The sequence below is a fragment of the Salvia splendens genome, chromosome 21 (assembly GCF_004379255.2).
Source record: "Salvia splendens isolate huo1 chromosome 21, SspV2, whole genome shotgun sequence".
In the NCBI taxonomy this organism is placed as follows: Eukaryota; Viridiplantae; Streptophyta; class Magnoliopsida; order Lamiales; family Lamiaceae; genus Salvia; species Salvia splendens.
Window position 1 is genome coordinate 813487 of NC_056052.1, and position 14593 is coordinate 828079.

The window sequence follows — 14593 nt, forward strand, 5'->3', positions numbered from 1 at the left end:
AAGTAGTCATTCTCCTTTTGACTCTTAGTCATAAACGAGAGAATCTGTCCCAATTGATCCTCGACTGATGGCTTCTTCTCATAACCCGGAGGTTGATTGTTGTACCTCCATTGAGTCCCCGAAGTGTTGCTAGGACCAGCTTGATTCCAGGTTGCTTGTTGAGGCCTCCAATTCTGCTGATTGTTGTATTGGTTGCTTTGGTTGAAACCTTGATGATGGTTACCAATGTAGTTCACGTCCTCCACTGGTGGCCCTTGAAGACTTGGACATTGATCAGTGTGATGTCCACCTTGACACAACCCACACTTCATAACGGTCACTGCTTGAGGTTGAGGAGTTAGTTGAAGAGATTTCACTGCTTTCGTCATTGAAGACATCTGGGTACTAATGTCCGCCAATTGAGCCTCAATGGCTGTCACTCTTTCCGCATCTTTGGTAGCATCAAACGTATCTCCTACCTTCTCAGCCGCTCTTCTTGGATTATGCCAATTCCTTTGATTGTTGGCCAACCTTTGGAACAAGGCTCTCACCTCATCATGCGTCAAATCATCCAAGTTCCCGTTTGAGCCTGCAGTGACTAGTCCCGTGCCCTCATTGTTGAGACCTTTGTAGAATTTTAAAAGGTCATGCCCCGGAGCTAGTCCATGACTTGGGCATTTCCTTAGCAATTCAGTGAACCTCTTCCACGCTTCCGCAAAAGACTCATCATATTTCTGTCGGAAGGTAGTGATCTCCTCTCTCAACTTCTCAATCTTCATCGGAGAGTTATATTCCAAGAGGAACAACATCTTCAACTCTTGGAATGTGGCTATGTTGTATCCCGGAATAGAATCATACCACGCCCGTGCTTTATCCCTCAGTGAGAAAGGGAATAAGGCCCTCTTAATCTGATGATGGTCCACATTCGGGGGTCGATGAGAGTTCGTCAATTCATAGAACACGTTGAGGTGGCTCATCGGATCCTCATCGTCTCGCCCATGGAAGAGATTTCCCCCGTTCACCAAGCTAATGTAATGAGAAGGAATGTTCACGTTGTCATTCGCGTAGGCGAATTCTCCTAGAAAGTCGACTCCCGACCTAAGAGTGTCACCGAACCTTCCTCCAGGTGGTGGGACAGCGTTGTTGTTATTATTGTCGGCCATCGACTCAGCTTCTAGATCACTGTCACTACTCTCAAACAATGGGTTATCTCTGATTGGACTCGGCGAATCTTGTTGAATTTCAAACCCGGCTGAACTTCCTGACCCTTTCCTTCTTTGATAACAGAGTAATCCGAAAGGTGGTGTACCCTGAGATCTCGTGTGCATTCACGACTTCCTCTTTTTTTTTATTTTTAAAATTTATTAATTCAACCTACACAACAGAAAATACACCAAGCACAAGCACAAAATAATTCCTATTACCGAGAGCGAGACCTCTCGACAACTCCGGGGTAAGTACTATGAAACGTGTGTGCTTAAGTGAAAACTAAACTACCTAAACTAAGAGTTAGCTAAATATTACCTAAAATAATACACTCCTTCGTCTTCCAGTCCGGATGTGGTAGATGGCTATCACACCGTAGAACACGAACAATGTACCTAAAAAACTCAAAAAGAAAAAATCAAACAAAACAAAATAAAAACTAAAACAATTAAGCATAAACAAGCTATTGCCTCCCCGGCAACGGCGCCAAAACTGGATGCGATATTTTAGAGTTCCCAAACAATGTATAAAGATTATCAAGTTCAATTATTTAAACTCTAATAATACTACACTACTGCAAGAATACAGTATCGTAGTAGTATTTCAAGTGTCGATCCACAGGGAGGCGAGATTGCTTACACTTAATAGGACTACACAAAGCATGTAAAGATTTTGTTTTGATTTTGAGAAGGTTAACTAACTTAAGCTACTAAAGTGAGGTTTTTAACACGTGAAGACAAGTCACTCCAAGTTGCTCTCTAAGCTTGCGTTGTTACACACCATTACAACGAACCATACGACGGGATTAAAATTATCAACCTAATTGCGTGCACTGAACATGTCTACGACGTATAGTTCACAGTCAGCTGAACACTTGTTCCATGAACCAGCTTTCAACGACATTTAATTCCTGCAGATGCGCGGGAACAAATGTCGTCTACTATAATTACTTACCTAATCCACAATCAATTTATCCCCTGAACAGTTCTAAATCGATAGCATACCAACAAACGATCAATCCCAAGCTATGTTAAAGAGACGATAGTTAAGATTTAACAACACTACATCATTAGCCAAAAACGTAGCATTTTAATTATCAAACACATTGTTGGTATCGAACATACGATTCAAGGTGTTAAAACAAATGCACAAGCCTAGATTACAACTCGGAGCAACGAAGAGAGCCTAGCCTACACACATAGTAGAATGTAGAAATAAAACCATAGGTGTGATGCTCTCGTCGAGTGGAGTCGGGATTTGTGAATAGATGGTCGGAATAACGGTCGGAATGTCTTCCTTCTCTTCTTCCTCTCCTCCTTTCTCTCTGTCTTTCTCCCCCTCCCCCGTGTGTCTTTTTCGCTTGTTTTTTTATACTCAACCGTCGATTGAAACTGCTGAAAACTGCTTGACATTCCGAACGCCCGATCGGGCGATATTAGAAGAGGGAATCGCCCGACCGGGCGAAAGGCTGCTGCGTGGCTTCGCAGGAAACGCCTGACCGGGCGTTTAGTTGAAATCAGCACGCCCGACCGGGCGAACTTTCTGGACTCCGCATGCACAAATGGAAACGCCCGACCGGGCGTTTAGCAACTTCAAAACGCCCGACCGGGCGAACTCTCTGGAATCTCAGCTATGCATTTTCGACGAACTTCCAGCTTCTAACACCCGAAACTACACTCAAAGCACGACTTGGTGAGCTACAATTAACATAAAAACCGGGGTAAAGAATAGGAAATATGCTTCGCATCAAATACCCCCAAACTTGAACACTTGCTCGCCCCGAGCGAGGTTTATTTTCAGCACAAAAACTCAACACAAGTCTACCCCGCAAATAAATTTTCATCACAAAGAATCATGTAGGGACGTGAGTGCCAAAATCTGAACCCCCAAACTTTCCAATCAAGATTTCCCACTCTCAAGAACAATCACTCATCCCCTTAAAACTTCAAGTCAAGATGCACTTCAAAGTAAGTCCAAACATACGATCAAACAACTCAAATCGTCATCATTGACTCATCAAGCAATACTAACCACATAGACTCACAGATTTCAAATCGAACTTCTTTAACTTTACCAAGTTCTTTACACAACATCCACAAGCATCAACGATAAGGTCCAAGGTCTTATTTCGAGGTTGTAATGGGGCTAGGGACGAGGTAGGATACATATGGATAGTGAGCTCGAAGGCTACACAATTGAGTGCCAAATTCTTCCCTCCTACAACTTCCTTCCAAAGAACAAACAACAAAATATTACAACCAAACTCAAACCCCCCCAAACCTGAGATCTATTCTAGACAAGATTACATCAAACAAATATAGAAGCTGTATCTTTATTCCATCAAACTTTTTCTTTTTCTTTCTTTCTTTTTTTTTTTTTATAAAGACCTCGACTTTTGCAAATTTGGAGGTCGTCTTTTTTCTTTTTTCTTTCCTTTCTAAGAACTTCATTCTTTTCACATTACATCAAGTCTAGATATGTCTACTCTCTACAATTCACCACCCACACTCAAACTCAAACCACAAAGCTCAACTTGTATTTAGCACCCAAATAGTAGCAAGGTCTATCGATGAGGCTAAAATTAGGCTTATTTCAGTGGCTAAGTGTTTACACAAAGAATAAGAAATTAAGCTCAAGGTGGCTTCTAGGGGATCATTGATGGACTAGGCATGTGATCATTTGGCCATGGAGTTCATCCTAGTGCCTTATCCTCTCATATCGTTAACACAACCGAACGCAAGCACTTCACTCGATAAAGCAAATCAATCCAAGATAATTTCCACAAGTCATGTGATTTTCATACTCTCCTCAACTCAAGAAATCGGTTGTAATCACAACATGCTCTTTCAATTAAATTCATGCACCCATTCCATTCATCCTAAGCTTCAAAGTTCAAGTAAAATTAAGTAAGATTTCCTAACCAGAAAGCCGAAGATAAAGCATGCACCCGTCAACTACATAGATTCAAAACGTCTTTATCACGCAAAACACCCAAAAACATACATCACAAATCATTCATAACCCCCCCAAACTTGAATGCATCATTGTCCTCAATGCATGCAAAGAAGACAAATAAAGTAAAGGGAAAGGAAACTCCCCCAAACTTGGCATGACGTCCATAGTGCATTCGGGTGGGAGGGTGGGTGTAAAAATCCTTTGCAGGTGTGCTTCCTCCTAAGCTCCAATCCTAACTCCCAGTTGCTCATACAAAAAGAACAAAAACTACAAAAAGAAACACTCAATTCAAAAAAAATGTTAGAGGAAAGAATTGAGCAAACAAAACCTCCAACATATGAAATCAAAAATAAAAACAAAAAAACTTGGGTTGCCTCCCAATCAGCGCCTTTGTTTATAGTCGTTGGCTCGACCTTCTTCATCCTTGTCTACCTCTATCCAGGCTCCAATAGGCGCTTCCCCGCCTTCTCTTGCTTGATCACCACATTCTCTCCATCTACTCGAAACATGACCGTATTTGTCTTGGTCTCTATCACAACATCACCGGTTGCTAAAAATGGCCTACCAAATAGGATAGGCATATCCTTGTCCTCTTCCATCTCTAGGACAATGAAGTCAACCGGGAGTACAAATCTATCAACCTTCACCAAGACATCCTCGATGATACCTTTTGGTTTCACAATTGAATGATCCGCCAATTGTAGGTCAATGTCGATTGGTTCAATCCTCGCTTCTAGACCGATTGACCGTGCGGTTTTCAGAGCCATCAATGATATTCCCGAGCCTTGATCAAGTAGGCACTTTGGGAACTTCTTATCTCCCATCTCACATGGGATCACACAGCTTCCAGGGTCTCTTCTCTTTGCCGGCATTTTTCCCTTCACAAATTGTGAGCAAAATGCGCTCAATATCACCACACCATCGTCTTGTATCTTCTCCTTTTTCGCAATAAGATCCTTAAAAAACTTGGAGAATTTAGGAAAGTGTAGGAACAAATCCACCAGGGACACATCTACATTAACTTTCCTGATAATGTTCATCATCCAATCGAGTCCTTTCTCTTGAATTATTTTCCTACCCTTCTTCTTATTCTCGACTGGGAAAGGTGGTGGCGGGATAAAATCTGGAAAATTAAATGGACACTTCGGGTCCATTGCCGGACTTAGTGGATTCTTCTTGTGGATATCACTCATGGTTGACTCTTCTTTTTCTTGTTGACCTTCCCTAGCTTCGGTAGTAGCCCACTCAATCCCCTCGTCCGTCCCTGCGTGCGAGGTTTGTTAGCCAAACAACTTGTCCGCCCCTGCGTGCAAGATGTTCGAGCCATTTTGTGCATCTAGCATGATTGGAGACTCAAGATCCTTTCCACTTCTTAACTTAACTGCCTTGCACTGTTCAAAACCTTTAGGATTGGGCACCGTATCACTCGGGATAGCATTAGGAATTCTTGTGTGAGATGCTGTAGCAATCTGCCCAATTTGAGTCTCAAGATTCCTCATTGTAGCTTCTAACTGCCCAAATTTTTCCACGGTCTTTTCTTTGAAGTAGTCATTCTCCTTTTGACTCTTAGTCATAAACGAGAGAATCTGTCCCAATTGATCCTCGACTGATGGCTTCTTCTCATAACCCGGAGGTTGATTGTTGTACCTCCATTGAGTCCCCGAAGTGTTGCTAGGACCAGCTTGATTCCAGGTTGCTTGTTGAGGCCTCCAATTCTGCTGATTGTTGTATTGGTTGCTTTGGTTGAAACCTTGATGATGGTTACCAATGTAGTTCACGTCCTCCACTGGTGGCCCTTGAAGACTTGGACATTGATCAGTGTGATGTCCACCTTGACACAACCCACACTTCATAACGGTCACTGCTTGAGGTTGAGGAGTTAGTTGAAGAGATTTCACTGCTTTCGTCATTGAAGACATCTGGGTACTAATGTCCGCCAATTGAGCCTCAATGGCTGTCACTCTTTCCGCATCTTTGGTAGCATCAAACGTATCTCCTACCTTCTCAGCCGCTCTTCTTGGATTATGCCAATTCCTTTGATTGTTGGCCAACCTTTGGAACAAGGCTCTCACCTCATCATGCGTCAAATCATCCAAGTTCCCGTTTGAGCCTGCAGTGACTAGTCCCGTGCCCTCATTGTTGAGACCTTTGTAGAATTTTAAAAGGTCATGCCCCGGAGCTAGTCCATGACTTGGGCATTTCCTAAGCAATTCAGTGAACCTCTTCCACGCTTCCGCAAAAGACTCATCATATTTCTGTCGGAAGGTAGTGATCTCCTCTCTCAACTTCTCAATCTTCATCGGAGAGTTATATTCCAAGAGGAACAACATCTTCAACTCTTGGAATGTGGCTATGTTGTATCCCGGAATAGAATCATACCACGCCCGTGCTTTATCCCTCAGTGAGAAAGGGAATAAGGCCCTCTTAATCTGATGATGGTCCACATTCGGGGGTCGATGAGAGTTCGTCAATTCATAGAACACGTTGAGGTGGCTCATCGGATCCTCATCGTCTCGCCCATGGAAGAGATTTCCCCCGTTCACCAAGCTAATGTAATGAGAAGGAATGTTCACGTTGTCATTCGCGTAGGCGAATTCTCCTAGAAAGTCGACTCCCGACCTAAGAGTGTCACCGAACCTTCCTCCAGGTGGTGGGACAGCGTTGTTGTTATTATTGTCGGCCATCGACTCAGCTTCTAGATCACTGTCACTACTCTCAAACAATGGGTTATCTCTGATTGGACTCGGCGAATCTTGTTGAATTTCAAACCCGGCTGAACTTCCTGACCCTTTCCTTCTTTGATAACAGAGTAATCCGAAAGGTGGTGTACCCTGAGATCTCGTGTGCATTCACGACTTCCTCTTTTTTTTTATTTTTAAAATTTATTAATTCAACCTACACAACAGAAAATACACCAAGCACAAGCACAAAATAATTCCTATTACCGAGAGCGAGACCTCTCGACAACTCCGGGGTAAGTACTATGAAACGTGTGTGCTTAAGTGAAAACTAAACTACCTAAACTAAGAGTTAGCTAAATATTACCTAAAATAATACACTCCTTCGTCTTCCAGTCCGGATGTGGTAGATGGCTATCACACCGTAGAACACGAACAATGTACCTAAAAAACTCAAAAAGAAAAAATCAAACAAAACAAAATAAAAACTAAAACAATTAAGCATAAACAAGCTATTGCCTCCCCGGCAACGGCGCCAAAACTGGATGCGATATTTTAGAGTTCCCAAACAATGTATAAAGATTATCAAGTTCAATTATTTAAACTCTAATAATACTACACTACTGCAAGAATACAGTATCGTAGTAGTATTTCAAGTGTCGATCCACAGGGAGGCGAGATTGCTTACACTTAATAGGACTACACAAAGCATGTAAAGATTTTGTTTTGATTTTGAGAAGGTTAACTAACTTAAGCTACTAAAGTGAGGTTTTTAACACGTGAAGACAAGTCACTCCAAGTTGCTCTCTAAGCTTGCGTTGTTACACACCATTACAACGAACCATACGACGGGATTAAAATTATCAACCTAATTGCGTGCACTGAACATGTCTACGACGTATAGTTCACAGTCAGCTGAACACTTGTTCCATGAACCAGCTTTCAACGACATTTAATTCCTGCAGATGCGCGGGAACAAATGTCGTCTACTATAATTACTTACCTAATCCACAATCAATTTATCCCCTGAACAGTTCTAAATCGATAGCATACCAACAAACGATCAATCCCAAGCTATGTTAAAGAGACGATAGTTAAGATTTAACAACACTACATCATTAGCCAAAAACGTAGCATTTTAATTATCAAACACATTGTTGGTATCGAACATACGATTCAAGGTGTTAAAACAAATGCACAAGCCTAGATTACAACTCGGAGCAACGAAGAGAGCCTAGCCTACACACATAGTAGAATGTAGAAATAAAACCATAGGTGTGATGCTCTCGTCGAGTGGAGTCGGGATTTGTGAATAGATGGTCGGAATAACGGTCGGAATGTCTTCCTTCTCTTCTTCCTCTCCTCCTTTCTCTCTGTCTTTCTCCCCCTCCCCCGTGTGTCTTTTTCGCTTGTTTTTTTATACTCAACCGTCGATTGAAACTGCTGAAAACTGCTTGACATTCCGAACGCCCGATCGGGCGATATTAGAAGAGGGAATCGCCCGACCGGGCGAAAGGCTGCTGCGTGGCTTCGCAGGAAACGCCTGACCGGGCGTTTAGTTGAAATCAGCACGCCCGACCGGGCGAACTTTCTGGACTCCGCATGCACAAATGGAAACGCCCGACCGGGCGTTTAGCAACTTCAAAACGCCCGACCGGGCGAACTCTCTGGAATCTCAGCTATGCATTTTCGACGAACTTCCAGCTTCTAACACCCGAAACTACACTCAAAGCACGACTTGGTGAGCTACAATTAACATAAAAACCGGGGTAAAGAATAGGAAATATGCTTCGCATCAAATACCCCCAAACTTGAACACTTGCTCGCCCCGAGCGAGGTTTATTTTCAGCACAAAAACTCAACACAAGTCTACCCCGCAAATAAATTTTCATCACAAAGAATCATGTAGGGACGTGAGTGCCAAAATCTGAACCCCCAAACTTTCCAATCAAGATTTCCCACTCTCAAGAACAATCACTCATCCCCTTAAAACTTCAAGTCAAGATGCACTTCAAAGTAAGTCCAAACATACGATCAAACAACTCAAATCGTCATCATTGACTCATCAAGCAATACTAACCACATAGACTCACAGATTTCAAATCGAACTTCTTTAACTTTACCAAGTTCTTTACACAACATCCACAAGCATCAACGATAAGGTCCAAGGTCTTATTTCGAGGTTGTAATGGGGCTAGGGACGAGGTAGGATACATATGGATAGTGAGCTCGAAGGCTACACAATTGAGTGCCAAATTCTTCCCTCCTACAACTTCCTTCCAAAGAACAAACAACAAAATATTACAACCAAACTCAAACCCCCCCAAACCTGAGATCTATTCTAGACAAGATTACATCAAACAAATATAGAAGCTCTATCTTTATTCCATCAAACTTTTTCTTTTTCTTTCTTTCTTTTTTTTTTTTTATAAAGACCTCGACTTTTGCAAATTTGGAGGTCGTCTTTTTTCTTTTTTCTTTCCTTTCTAAGAACTTCATTCTTTTCACATTACATCAAGTCTAGATATGTCTACTCTCTACAATTCACCACCCACACTCAAACTCAAACCACAAAGCTCAACTTGTATTTAGCACCCAAATAGTAGCAAGGTCTATCGATGAGGCTAAAATTAGGCTTATTTCAGTGGCTAAGTGTTTACACAAAGAATAAGAAATTAAGCTCAAGGTGGCTTCTAGGGGATCATTGATGGACTAGGCATGTGATCATTTGGCCATGGAGTTCATCCTAGTGCCTTATCCTCTCATATCGTTAACACAACCGAACGCAAGCACTTCACTCGATAAAGCAAATCAATCCAAGATAATTTCCACAAGTCATGTGATTTTCATACTCTCCTCAACTCAAGAAATCGGTTGTAATCACAACATGCTCTTTCAATTAAATTCATGCACCCATTCCATTCATCCTAAGCTTCAAAGTTCAAGTAAAATTAAGTAAGATTTCCTAACCAGAAAGCCGAAGATAAAGCATGCACCCGTCAACTACATAGATTCAAAACGTCTTTATCACGCAAAACACCCAAAAACATACATCACAAATCATTCATAACCCCCCCAAACTTGAATGCATCATTGTCCTCAATGCATGCAAAGAAGACAAATAAAGTAAAGGGAAAGGAAACTCCCCCAAACTTGGCATGACGTCCATAGTGCATTCGGGTGGGAGGGTGGGTGTAAAAATCCTTTGCAGGTGTGCTTCCTCCTAAGCTCCAATCCTAACTCCCAGTTGCTCATACAAAAAGAACAAAAACTACAAAAAGAAACACTCAATTCAAAAAAAATGTTAGAGGAAAGAATTGAGCAAACAAAACCTCCAACATATGAAATCAAAAATAAAAACAAAAAAACTTGGGTTGCCTCCCAATCAGCGCCTTTGTTTATAGTCGTTGGCTCGACCTTCTTCATCCTTGTCTACCTCTATCCAGGCTCCAATAGGCGCTTCCCCGCCTTCTCTTGCTTGATCACCACATTCTCTCCATCTACTCGAAACATGACCGTATTTGTCTTGGTCTCTATCACAACATCACCGGTTGCTAAAAATGGCCTACCAAATAGGATAGGCATATCCTTGTCCTCTTCCATCTCTAGGACAATGAAGTCAACCGGGAGTACAAATCTATCAACCTTCACCAAGACATCCTCGATGATACCTTTTGGTTTCACAATTGAATGATCCGCCAATTGTAGGTCAATGTCGATTGGTTCAATCCTCGCTTCTAGACCGATTGACCGTGCGGTTTTCAGAGCCATCAATGATATTCCCGAGCCTTGATCAAGTAGGCACTTTGGGAACTTCTTATCTCCCATCTCACATGGGATCACACAGCTTCCAGGGTCTCTTCTCTTTGCCGGCATTTTTCCCTTCACAAATTGTGAGCAAAATGCGCTCAATATCACCACACCATCGTCTTGTATCTTCTCCTTTTTCGCAATAAGATCCTTAAAAAACTTGGAGAATTTAGGAAAGTGTAGGAACAAATCCACCAGGGACACATCTACATTAACTTTCCTGATAATGTTCATCATCCAATCGAGTCCTTTCTCTTGAATTATTTTCCTACCCTTCTTCTTATTCTCGACTGGGAAAGGTGGTGGCGGGATAAAATCTGGAAAATTAAATGGACACTTCGGGTCCATTGCCGGACTTAGTGGATTCTTCTTGTGGATATCACTCATGGTTGACTCTTCTTTTTCTTGTTGACCTTCCCTAGCTTCGGTAGTAGCCCACTCAATCCCCTCGTCCGTCCCTGCGTGCGAGGTTTGTTAGCCAAACAACTTGTCCGCCCCTGCGTGCAAGATGTTCGAGCCATTTTGTGCATCTAGCATGATTGGAGACTCAAGATCCTTTCCACTTCTTAACTTAACTGCCTTGCACTGTTCAAAACCTTTAGGATTGGGCACCGTATCACTCGGGATAGCATTAGGAATTCTTGTGTGAGATGCTGTAGCAATCTGCCCAATTTGAGTCTCAAGATTCCTCATTGTAGCTTCTAACTGCCCAAATTTTTCCACGGTCTTTTCTTTGAAGTAGTCATTCTCCTTTTGACTCTTAGTCATAAACGAGAGAATCTGTCCCAATTGATCCTCGACTGATGGCTTCTTCTCATAACCCGGAGGTTGATTGTTGTACCTCCATTGAGTCCCCGAAGTGTTGCTAGGACCAGCTTGATTCCAGGTTGCTTGTTGAGGCCTCCAATTCTGCTGATTGTTGTATTGGTTGCTTTGGTTGAAACCTTGATGATGGTTACCAATGTAGTTCACGTCCTCCACTGGTGGCCCTTGAAGACTTGGACATTGATCAGTGTGATGTCCACCTTGACACAACCCACACTTCATAACGGTCACTGCTTGAGGTTGAGGAGTTAGTTGAAGAGATTTCACTGCTTTCGTCATTGAAGACATCTGGGTACTAATGTCCGCCAATTGAGCCTCAATGGCTGTCACTCTTTCCGCATCTTTGGTAGCATCAAACGTATCTCCTACCTTCTCAGCCGCTCTTCTTGGATTATGCCAATTCCTTTGATTGTTGGCCAACCTTTGGAACAAGGCTCTCACCTCATCATGCGTCAAATCATCCAAGTTCCCGTTTGAGCCTGCAGTGACTAGTCCCGTGCCCTCATTGTTGAGACCTTTGTAGAATTTTAAAAGGTCATGCCCCGGAGCTAGTCCATGACTTGGGCATTTCCTTAGCAATTCAGTGAACCTCTTCCACGCTTCCGCAAAAGACTCATCATATTTCTGTCGGAAGGTAGTGATCTCCTCTCTCAACTTCTCAATCTTCATCGGAGAGTTATATTCCAAGAGGAACAACATCTTCAACTCTTGGAATGTGGCTATGTTGTATCCCGGAATAGAATCATACCACGCCCGTGCTTTATCCCTCAGTGAGAAAGGGAATAAGGCCCTCTTAATCTGATGATGGTCCACATTCGGGGGTCGATGAGAGTTCGTCAATTCATAGAACACGTTGAGGTGGCTCATCGGATCCTCATCGTCTCGCCCATGGAAGAGATTTCCCCCGTTCACCAAGCTAATGTAATGAGAAGGAATGTTCACGTTGTCATTCGCGTAGGCGAATTCTCCTAGAAAGTCGACTCCCGACCTAAGAGTGTCACCGAACCTTCCTCCAGGTGGTGGGACAGCGTTGTTGTTATTATTGTCGGCCATCGACTCAGCTTCTAGATCACTGTCACTACTCTCAAACAATGGGTTATCTCTGATTGGACTCGGCGAATCTTGTTGAATTTCAAACCCGGCTGAACTTCCTGACCCTTTCCTTCTTTGATAACAGAGTAATCCGAAAGGTGGTGTACCCTGAGATCTCGTGTGCATTCACGACTTCCTCTTTTTTTTTATTTTTAAAATTTATTAATTCAACCTACACAACAGAAAATACACCAAGCACAAGCACAAAATAATTCCTATTACCGAGAGCGAGACCTCTCGACAACTCCGGGGTAAGTACTATGAAACGTGTGTGCTTAAGTGAAAACTAAACTACCTAAACTAAGAGTTAGCTAAATATTACCTAAAATAATACACTCCTTCGTCTTCCAGTCCGGATGTGGTAGATGGCTATCACACCGTAGAACACGAACAATGTACCTAAAAAACTCAAAAAGAAAAAATCAAACAAAACAAAATAAAAACTAAAACAATTAAGCATAAACAAGCTATTGCCTCCCCGGCAACGGCGCCAAAACTGGATGCGATATTTTAGAGTTCCCAAACAATGTATAAAGATTATCAAGTTCAATTATTTAAACTCTAATAATACTACACTACTGCAAGAATACAGTATCGTAGTAGTATTTCAAGTGTCGATCCACAGGGAGGCGAGATTGCTTACACTTAATAGGACTACACAAAGCATGTAAAGATTTTGTTTTGATTTTGAGAAGGTTAACTAACTTAAGCTACTAAAGTGAGGTTTTTAACACGTGAAGACAAGTCACTCCAAGTTGCTCTCTAAGCTTGCGTTGTTACACACCATTACAACGAACCATACGACGGGATTAAAATTATCAACCTAATCGCGTGCACTGAACATGTCTACGACGTATAGTTCACAGTCAGCTGAACACTTGTTCCATGAACCAGCTTTCAACGACATTTAATTCCTGCAGATGCGCGGGAACAAATGTCGTCTACTATAATTACTTACCTAATCCACTATCAATTTATCCCCTGAACAGTTCTAAATCGATAGCATACCAACAAACGATCAATCCCAAGCTATGTTAAAGAGACGATAGTTAAGATTTAACAACACTACATCGTTAGCCAAAAACGTAGCATTTTAATTATCAAACACATTGTTGGTATCGAACATACGATTCAAGGTGTTAAAACAAATGCACAAGCCTAGATTACAACTCGGAGCAACGAAGAGAGCCTAGCCTACACACATAGTAGAATGTAGAAATAAAACCATAGGTGTGATGCTCTCGTCGAGTGGAGTCGGGATTTGTGAATAGATGGTCGGAATAACGGTCGGAATGCCTTCCTTCTCTTCTTCCTCTCCTCCTTTCTCTCTGTCTTTCTCCCCCTCCCCCGTGTGTCTTTTTCGCTTGTTTTTTTATACTCAACCGTCGATTGAAACTGCTGAAAACTGCTTGACATTCCGAACGCCCGACCGGGCGATATTAGAAGAGGGAATCGCCCGACCGGGCGAAAGGCTGCTGCGTGGCTTCGCGGGAAACGCCCGACCGGGCGTTTAGTTGAAATCAGTACGCCCGACCGGGCGAACTTTCTGGACTCCGCATGCACAAATGGAAACGCCCGACCGGGCGTTTAGCAACTTCAAAACGCCCGACCGGGCGAACTCTCTGGAATCTCAGCTATGCATTTTCGACGAACTTCCAGCTTCTAACACCCGAAACTACACTCAAAGCACGACTTGGTGAGCTACAATTAACATAAAAACCGGGGTAAAGAATAGGAAATATGCTTCGCATCACTCCTCCTTAACAATCCGACATGGTGAAACTGAAGCTGAATTAATGAGTCAATATATAATTATGATGGGGTTTATGTCCTAATAATATTAGTTTGTTTCATTAGGTCCTTTAAAAATTCTGTTTCATTAAGCCTTTATACGTAATGACGTTCGCAAAACATATCTATAGCTCCTGCTAATACATTTTGTTTCATTAGGTTATTATTCCTAATCAATGACCTATATATGTATTACATTGTTGGTCCGCAAATGCGAATAAAATATATACCTCTATATATTTTTGTTTAGTAAGAAT

The 14593-nt window shown here is 42.2% G+C and overlaps 1 protein-coding gene and 3 non-coding genes across 4 annotated transcripts in view; all 4 read left to right on the plus strand.

Moving 5' to 3' along the window:
• LOC121785193 (putative late blight resistance protein homolog R1A-10) overlaps window positions 1-14593 on the plus strand; it is a 36450-nt gene that overhangs the window by 19163 nt on the left and 2694 nt on the right. The window lies entirely within an intron of this gene.
• On the plus strand, window positions 640-746 carry LOC121785627. The gene has a single exon (XR_006047011.1). It is a non-coding gene; the product is annotated as a small nucleolar RNA R71 (small nucleolar RNA).
• LOC121785625 lies at window positions 6322-6428 on the plus strand. The gene has a single exon (XR_006047010.1). It is a non-coding gene; the product is annotated as a small nucleolar RNA R71 (small nucleolar RNA).
• LOC121785628 lies at window positions 12004-12110 on the plus strand. Its single transcript, XR_006047012.1, has one exon. It is a non-coding gene; the product is annotated as a small nucleolar RNA R71 (small nucleolar RNA).